Source organism: Pteropus alecto, unplaced genomic scaffold (genome assembly GCF_000325575.1).
Source record: "Pteropus alecto unplaced genomic scaffold, ASM32557v1 scaffold270, whole genome shotgun sequence".
NCBI lineage: Eukaryota > Metazoa > Chordata > Mammalia > Chiroptera > Pteropodidae > Pteropus > Pteropus alecto.
Window position 1 is genome coordinate 10,778,962 of NW_006430735.1, and position 8,951 is coordinate 10,787,912.

The 8,951-nt window shown below is 39.5% G+C and overlaps 1 pseudogene; it reads left to right on the top strand.

Moving 5' to 3' along the window:
- The first annotated feature begins 5,967 nt into the window (after positions 1-5,967).
- LOC112485234 lies at positions 5,968-6,085 on the top strand (annotated as a pseudogene).
- The last annotated feature ends 2,866 nt before the right edge of the window (positions 6,086-8,951 follow it).

Consider the following 8,951-nt stretch of genomic DNA (forward strand, 5'->3'; position numbering starts at 1 on the left):
TACTAGTATACAGTTTACTACTCCAAGGGAAGATTTATTATAAGGAACTTGCTTGCACAATTATGGAAGCTGAGACCCAGGAGAGGTGATGGTATAGTTCTAGTCTGAGTCTGAAGGTGAAGGCAATAGGAGACCAATGTCCTAGCTGAAAGACAGTCAGACAGAAAGAGCAAATTCTTCCTTACTAGCCTTTTGTTCTATTCAGACCTTCAAAAGAGGTCCTCTCGCTTTGGGAAGAGCAGCTGCTTTATTCAGTCTACCAAATTAAATGTTAATCTCATCCAGAAACACCTTCACAGACACACCCAGAATAATGTATAATCAAATATCTGGGCACTCTTGGCCCAATCAAGTTGACACATAAAATTAACTATCACACTTCCCAATGATACAGATGAAGACCTAGGTTGATAGTTTGTCTATATAATATCAGATGCTGGGTCTATTTCCCTAACATCCCTCTTAATACTTCATTCTCATACAAAGGAGAGAAGGGAAACTCAACCACGTGGGTCTAGATTTAGCTTTTGATTTGGAATGCTAAAGGTTTGGAGAATTTATTTATATGGAATGCATACCCTATGTGGTGCATAGGGATCCTGATTCTTTCTGGGAATATCAATAACCTGAGCTTTTGAAACTAATGATAAATAGACTTCTCCTTCTAGTGTTAGGTTCATAAAAGCACCTTTCTTAGATCTGGTCCTGATATCTCCATAGTCCCTTTCGCAGTTTTAGAGGGAACTTTGGGTCTTTTAAAGTATTTGAAAATATATTTACACTTGAACCAGTAAACTGAGTAATTGGCAGCCAAGGAGCACACAGGAACTCTACACTGAGGTCAGAGAACATGTCAGATGCTGTTCCCCAGATAAGTGATGAAGGCAGCACTGTCCCTGCTCTCAAAGAGCTTATAATTTTGTGGGGACCATCTCACAAATGACTAACTGGAAAATATGACAGAATGAAACCAGGGCTAGCCTGCAGTACAATGAATATCTACAGAGGCCCCAGGGAGGGACAACTCATTCTGCATGGGTGGAACAGAGGAATATTCAAGAGGGACTGGTATTGGAATGCTGAAAGGGAAGGATAAGGGAAAAGGCGCTCTAGGCTGAGGAATAAACATGAGCAAGGCCTCAAATGTGACAGCGCAAGGCATATACAGATCATTCCTGTGACACAGGACAAGTAGGGATTTGGTGGGAAACAAAAGTGCAAAGCCCATTTGGGATGAAAGCAAGGAGGGTGGAGCACAGTCCCTGAAGAGTCTGGAATTTCTTCTATAGAAAGTGAGGAGCTAAAAAAAGGTTTTGAGATAGGAAATGATATGAAATTGGCCATCGAAGTCTCTATATGTGTCAGGAAGGCAACTCTAGGCCCCTAAAACTGTTTTGAATGGATAGGAAAGAAAAGGGAAACCAGAGAAAAAGAAATCAAGAACATCAACTGAAATGTGTATTTCTTTTCTACTGCTGTGGAACAAATTACCACCACATAATAACTTACATTGACACATATTTACTATCTCAGTTTCGATGGGTCAGAAGTCCAGGCGCAAATGGGTCCTCGACTTGGGGTCTCACTAGCCTGTAATCAAGGTGTCACTGGAGAAATGGTATTATCTGAGGCAGAACTGGTGAAGAATCTGCCTCCATGCTCACTCAGGCTGCTGGCAGAATTCAATTCTTTTAGAATGTAGGACCAAGGGCCTTAGTTTCTTGATGGCTGTTGCCTACATGCCATTCTCAGCTCCTGAGGCTGCCCAGAAATCTCTGACACACGTGGTTTCCCAGCATGACCACTTGTCTCCTCAAAGCCAGCAGAAAATCTTTTATGTACATCCCATCACTTTTCCTGTATTCTGTTGGTTAAAAGCAAGTCCCATGTCCTGCGCACAAAGTATATACTAAGAAGCGGAGATCATGAGTACCACCATAGGAATCTGCTTGTCACATTAGCTACTGCAAGATTGTGACCAAGAAATGGTAAGTCTTGAAACTGGGCAGAGACAATGGAAATTAATGGCTGATAAAACACATGACTACTGAGTCTATAGGCAGAGTCTGAGACACAGGTCTATCACACTGAAGTTGCCAAATGTGGACATACTGAGGAGATGCAAGTCAGTAGCTAGTTGAACTTAAGAATCCCTGAGAATCTAATTTAAGATGAAGATTCTCAGTAATCCTCCTAAATTTTGATTATGTGAAGACCAAGGAATCTATACTTAAATAAGCATTTCCATTGACCCTGCACTAGGAAATGCTAGTATGCTAAAAAGATGGGAAAAGAGAGTTTATTTGAATCCGCCTCAGCAAATATTCGTTGAGCATGTGATGAGATACTGCGGCATCGAAAAGACAAGTCTTCCTTGAATGATCTCAAACTCTAATGGGAGAAACAGTCATATGGGCAGAACATTAAAAGGAAGCACAGGGTAATATGGTAGTCCAAGGAGGTTTTAGAAGAGAGAAAGTACTGGAAAGTTCACTCACAGGAAGTGTAAAAAAAAAAAGTAAGAATCACTAATATTGGGTTTTTAATATCTTAGTTTAAAAGAACAATCCCAATTAATGTATATCATAACCCTCATTAGGTAGTTGTTATTATTTTTCTATTTTACAGATAAGTAAACAGAGACTAAGGGAAGCTTAGTAATCTGTGAAAGTCACTCAGCCAGTAAATGTGAGAACAAGATAAATGTGGGCCCTTAACCATTACATTATACAACCTAAGGAGAGTTTCAAAGGATCAGTAGAAACTTCAAAGGTAAATATGATAATAAGTACAGGTGGAAGAAAAATAGATACAGTAAGTGAGATATAAGGAAGTCACTCTGTAAATCAATTTTAAAAAATGGTTTGACTCTACTCAAAATGTGTTTAAGTTATCCCATCGAGAAAATGTTCGATTTTACGTAAGAAAATAATTTTGTCAGCTATAGTTAGAAATTTAAGGAATGCTATCACTGGAGAAAGAAGGGAAAGACCTTTGATATGAATGCTCACTCTAAATCAAATAAAGTTTTGTTTCAACTACGGGGATATTGTTATGGTTTGTTTCTCTCCAGTGGAGGAAGGGCCAAGTAGATAAAAGATTGGTCTTTAAAATAAATGACTCTTAAGAGAACATCTTATCCCCTTGCTTTGATAAAGAAAAAACAACTAGAGAACAGCCTCTGACAGGAAATGCTTACTTTGTTAACTCCAAAGGCACTCCTAACTACCAAGAAGGCAGCCAGGAAAGGCCTCTCACTTTATAGCAAGGACAGTGTTGCCACAATCCAAAGTCACAATTAACCCTGAAGCTAGAGAGAATGTGATGACTTATGTCTAAGATCTACAGCTTCTTCAAAACTTACTTCAAATTATAGTTTTATCAAGAGGAGAAATAGGGAATCCGTATCTATCTGCATCCTGACAGTCTTTTAATACAGCATCATATTTTGGCATATAAAACAATGTCAAACATCAAATGAATTATAAGCTTTAATCATTCTTAACCAGCTAGGCTGGGAATTCTTGGTGTCTAGGTCATTACTCCAAGCTCTTGCATGACATGGGGGCAACTGCTGAAATGCCAGGTATAGCTTCTATATTTTGCAGTGTCTCTAAAGAATGCAAATTAGTTTACACCTTTATATAATTCTTTTACTTTATAGGGCTTGTAAAACTACTTGATTAGGGATAGAATGGCAGGTTCCCTGATTTAAAAGGGTTGAGTTTGTATTAATACTGATGTGAAGACTAGAGTCACAGTGTCATTATCTGATTTTTCTTATTTAACTAGAATTCCTAGTATGTACCTTTCCTTAATTTCTCAGATTTGTAATTCTTCTTTTGGAGCCTGAGCTAGCGCTTTTAGAGGAGCAGATGAACATGTTCCTAGCCAGCTCCCTGCATTTGGAGACTGCATCTTGTATTTGTGTTGTTCTGTCCTGAGAAATGGAGCCATTTTAAAAATAAAATAAAAGAAACTGAAAAAAAAAATGCCTTCTTTAGAGACATTGAAAAATAGTTTTCAGAACAGTATTTCTCAATAAATCCATGGTTATGGTACAGTCTTTTTTACTGTTGTTTAATGTTCAGCCCACTGCAGACCGGTACTGCACATGATCGACAGGTATCTTGCATTAAATTCTACTTCACTTGGGCACAGCATGACACCTGAACTGGTCCTACTCAACAAGATGAGGTCATTGATCATCTGCTTGGATTCCATGATAATGTCTAATTGCTATAAAATGTGAAAATGCTCTCAATTTTTGCACTTTTCTCATGAGAGACTAGAAACAGTTCACATACTGGCCTTGGTCTGCAGGTGTCATTTGGGGAAGCACAGTACAGAAGACATGCCTTGACCATCCAAATCATATTCGATGGCCATGAATACACCATGAGGTAAGACTGAAGAAGAGGAGGAAACCAACCAGTGGAGTCAGAGCTCAGGCCTTCTGTGGGAGAGGAAATGATGGATGAATCAGTCCTTTCTGTCAGCACAGCCAAGCAGAATGCCAGCTCTGTGGGAGGAGGGCCCCTCTCCCAGGCCTCCCTTAAGCAAACGCCAGCTCCAGCCTGCAACAAACACACTCCAAGTGTCTGCAAACATAGAGTCCCATGACCAAACCCATGAGGAACTCAAACATGTAAAGTGATTTTAGGCTCAGTGCCTTTGTCCCCAAGCTGGCCTGATCTGCATCCAGAATGGAATCAGAAACCACTCAGCTATTGTGATGAGTTTGAAACACCTCAGGGGAACCCCAACCCACCCACAAAAGCTCTTATGGGTTTCAGGAGAACCTCTAACTTCACTTAATCCTTAAGACAGTTTTTCCTATATTTTATCATTTCTGAAATTGGTATGTATGTTATAACCAATGTATAGACTTAGTATGGCAGTTTCATTTTGTTGCCCCAACTGTGTTTAAATTAATATTTTACAGTTGATAGAATTACAGAAATGGAGGAAATTAGGTATATAATTCTATTATAAATCAAAAGCATATAATATTTTATTTCTCTTAGGTAGCCTTGTTTTGGGAAACGTATATCCCAAAAATGAAGGCACTCGTTAGCCCATTCCAAAGATTTCAATAATATGAATAAAAATTTGTATTTATTGAAATCCTGTCATGTGCCAGATATGTAAGAGCCTCACCTCTATTAACTCATGTAAACCTTATAATGAACCTCTGTGATTAGTGCTCATTTTACAAACAAGGAAAGTGAGACACAGACAAGTTAAGAAAAATTTCCCAAGATCATACAGCTAGGAAGAGTTAGAACCAGCCAAGGTTCAAACCTACGTTGATTTCTGACTGCGTGATAAAAGGACCTGATAAAGCAAAGTTGAAGTTCATCACCTATTACAGTAAGGAAAAACAGACCCTTGAAAGAGCCTTATTTTCTAGGAGAGATATTTATAAGGTTTGGGGATCTGGTTTAAGGTAGATATTCCAATGTCAGGGCCTAATTCAGATTGGGCCAAATTCCTGACATAGTAGTTGGGATTGGCTGACAGCAAGGAAAGGGTCCCAAAAGAATCTTAAAGAGTAAACAGTGGCTTGATTAATCTGGTAAAGGACTTATTGTCCTGAAATGCAGGTTATTTATTCTGATGAGGAATAGTTAAATCATCTTTTATTCAGATAAATGGATTTTCAGTAAGTTCCTTAACCAAATAATAATTATTTGTGACATCATATTCCTGGGCATGAGTGTTCTGGAATAAGGCCATGTTAACACAGACAGTGAGCTATATAGCTAGATAGCTTGTGTTCTCATCAGGTGGCTGCCATCTAATATAGACTGAATCATGTCCCCCCTAAAAAAACATGTTGAAGCCCTAACCCCACGATGTGACTGTAATCAGAGATAGGGCCTTTAGGACGTAATTAAGGTTAAATGAGGTCACATGAATGGAGTCCTGATCAGATAGGATTGGTGGCCTTATAAGAGAGAGAGAATCTACGGCCATGCTGCCCTGACCATGCCCAATCTCGTCTGATCTTAGAAGCTAAGCAGGGTCCGGCCTGGTTAGTACTTGGATGGGACCCACCTAGGAAGACCGGGTACTATAGGTGTCAAAAAAAAAAGAAGTGAAGAGATCTTTTTTCTCTCTCTCCTTCCCCTTCCTTCTCCTCCCTCCCCTCACTCTTTATCTCTCTTCCTCTCTCTCTCTCACCCCCTTATCACCCCTCCATGCCTATCCCCATGCCTCTCTCCTTTCACACTGAGGAAAATCCATGTGAGCACACAGAGAGAAGGTGGCCATCTGCAAGCCAGGAAGAAAGAGCTAATCCAATCATGCTGGCAGCCTGATCTCTGACTTCCAGCCTCCAGAACCAGGAGAAAATAAATTTCTGTTGTTTAAGCCATACAGTCTATGATAGTTTGTTATGGCTGACCAAGCTAACTAATACACCATCCGTACTCACAAACATTCACTTATACAGGCTCGGCTACCCTTAGTGAGTGCCTGCAAGAATTTAATGAAATCGTGTGTATCAACGTGCCTCGTAAGCTATAGAGCACTGTATGAATATTAACCGATAGCATTGTTAATAGTAGTGGTCCCTGCAGTTGCTGACTTCTTGAAGGCTCAATACTTGGGCCAGAACTTAATGACATGGTTGAGTAAAGCAACTGAACCTAGCAGTTCTCTGATGCAAGACTCACCCTGAGTTAATCAGAAAGGAAGCTTGGCAAAGGAATCGAAGAACAATTTGGCACCAGGAAAATCCACATTCTCTGTATTCCTGAGAAAGTGAACACCCAGCTGTGAATTTATTGACTTTCCCTTAAGAAGTTCTAATGGAATAAATTTTGTCTTCTTGGTGCCTGCTAATTAGACAATTATTTAACTCTGTTTCTTTTTTTAATGACTGTCTGCTGTTGTTTGAAGACTTCTGTCTATTATTTGTAATAAAAACCTCTGTCACATTTTTGCCTCATTATCCTTAACAAATAGTGCATTCCTCAGCCCCAGTCCCTAGTTCCCTTAGTTCTCCCTCCCCGAGCACCTCCCCAGTCTAGAGCTCCAAGAGTTTCAAAGACCAGCTGTTATCATTTTGTTGACTGAGAGATTTTTAGAAACTTCTATCACAGGCACAAGGCTCCATGGGGGGCTGTTGAATTAAATATCAGCTCTTCAAACAGGAATTAGCTCAGAGAACAAAAGCAGCAGGAAGATACGGGACAAATACAGGCAAGTACTGCAGTCTTCCCACTCAGTGATTGGGAAACGGGCCCTCTCTCTTCCCTGGAACCTGAGACTAGAATTCCTATACCATTGGCCACGGCAAGTCACATATCTCTTTCTAGGACTGGAGATCAAGTCCAGCGCAACCCAGGGTCACTCATTCTTTCATCTGAAGATGAGTATATTCAAAGGAAATGATCCTTTTCACTATCTCCTATAGTTACTCAGCCTTCTTTGAGCAACTGAAAGGTTTTCTACTGAAGTACTTCTTCAGAAGGGAGAAGTAGGAAAACAACAAAGAATTAACATTTGCTGGGCCTAAATACATTCCAGTAGCTGCCTGCCAAACTATTTGCCTATCTTCATGTTATAGTAATATATAAAGCCCAGTAGTATAGAGACTAGATCCTACTACTCAAAGCATGGCCAGTGTTGGCTTCATGAATATGAGGCCTTTGCAGTCACATAGTTCAGGATGGCCACACTTGGTCTAATGCTCTGCTGTCTTGAATTCTTAATAATTTTATCTTTTACCTTGTGTTTTGCAAATGAAATCCAATGAGTCATGGAGCATGCACACAAGCAGAGGAAATACAGGCAACGTAAATATTTACCAATCATTGATGCCTCGTCGCATATGGCATCTGCGATACCCATAAGCACAGAATTCTGGTGGACCCATGATGTGCGGGAGTTCAACAACACTCAAAGCAAGTACAAGGTAAGCATGTTAAGTCCATGACTAAGTAAGCAAGAGTGCTGGCAGCCCATAAAAGCACAATTTCCTTTCCCACCAGAATTTGCTTTGAACACAGAAAGAAGAAAATGTCATTCTAATACACAAAAACCACCAAGGAACCTTTTTACATCTTTTTTTTACTCATATCAAATCCCTGTGTTAGCCAGCTACTTATGTTAAAAATGATGACAGAATAAAAAGGAAAAATACACTTGATCTTAGCCAAAAGGCCGAGGAACGATGGAAGAGAAAAAACAGAAGGTAGGGCAACTCATAGTTTCTTTTCCTCCCAGTCTTTCCTTCCTCATCAGTAACTGGAAGGTAGAGAATGTTGTAGACTGTGAGTGTAACAAGAAGGGAAATAACAGTTGAGTTGAGTTTGTGCAATGATACCACTATTCTAGTAAGAACAAAATACATATGGATGCATGGGCAATGAAATGTAAATTGTATAACCAGTGAACGCATGAATGAGTTAAAAGCTCTTCGTTTGCATTTTAAAAGTGACATTGTACAATTTAAAGATAAATGGCAAATTTCATGCTTGTAATTTAACGGTTTAGTTTTTCTTTATTTAGTACTACATTATTGTTTTGGTTTTCTTTGGATAAATACCCAGAAATGCAATTGCTGGGTCAAAAGGTATATCCATTTTTAATTTTTTGAGAAACCTCCAGACTGTAACAAAACACATCAAAACAAATAATAGTAACACACATGGAAGAAAGAAAAAAACATTATATTTTAGTACCTTTAATAACACTTTCTTCCCACTTTTTGAACAAAGGGCCCCACATTTTCATTTTGCACTGGGCCCTGCACTGTCCAGCTTGTTTGCAGCATCAGTATGACCTGGAAGCTGGTTAGAAATGCAGAATCCCAGGCCCCTTCTTAGATTTGTATTTGACACGAACTCCAGGTGATTCACCTACAATGTACACATTAAGGTTTGAGAAGCCCCAAATTAGAGAATCTGCTCAGTGACTCACAGGTATCCAGTGGAGGAGCT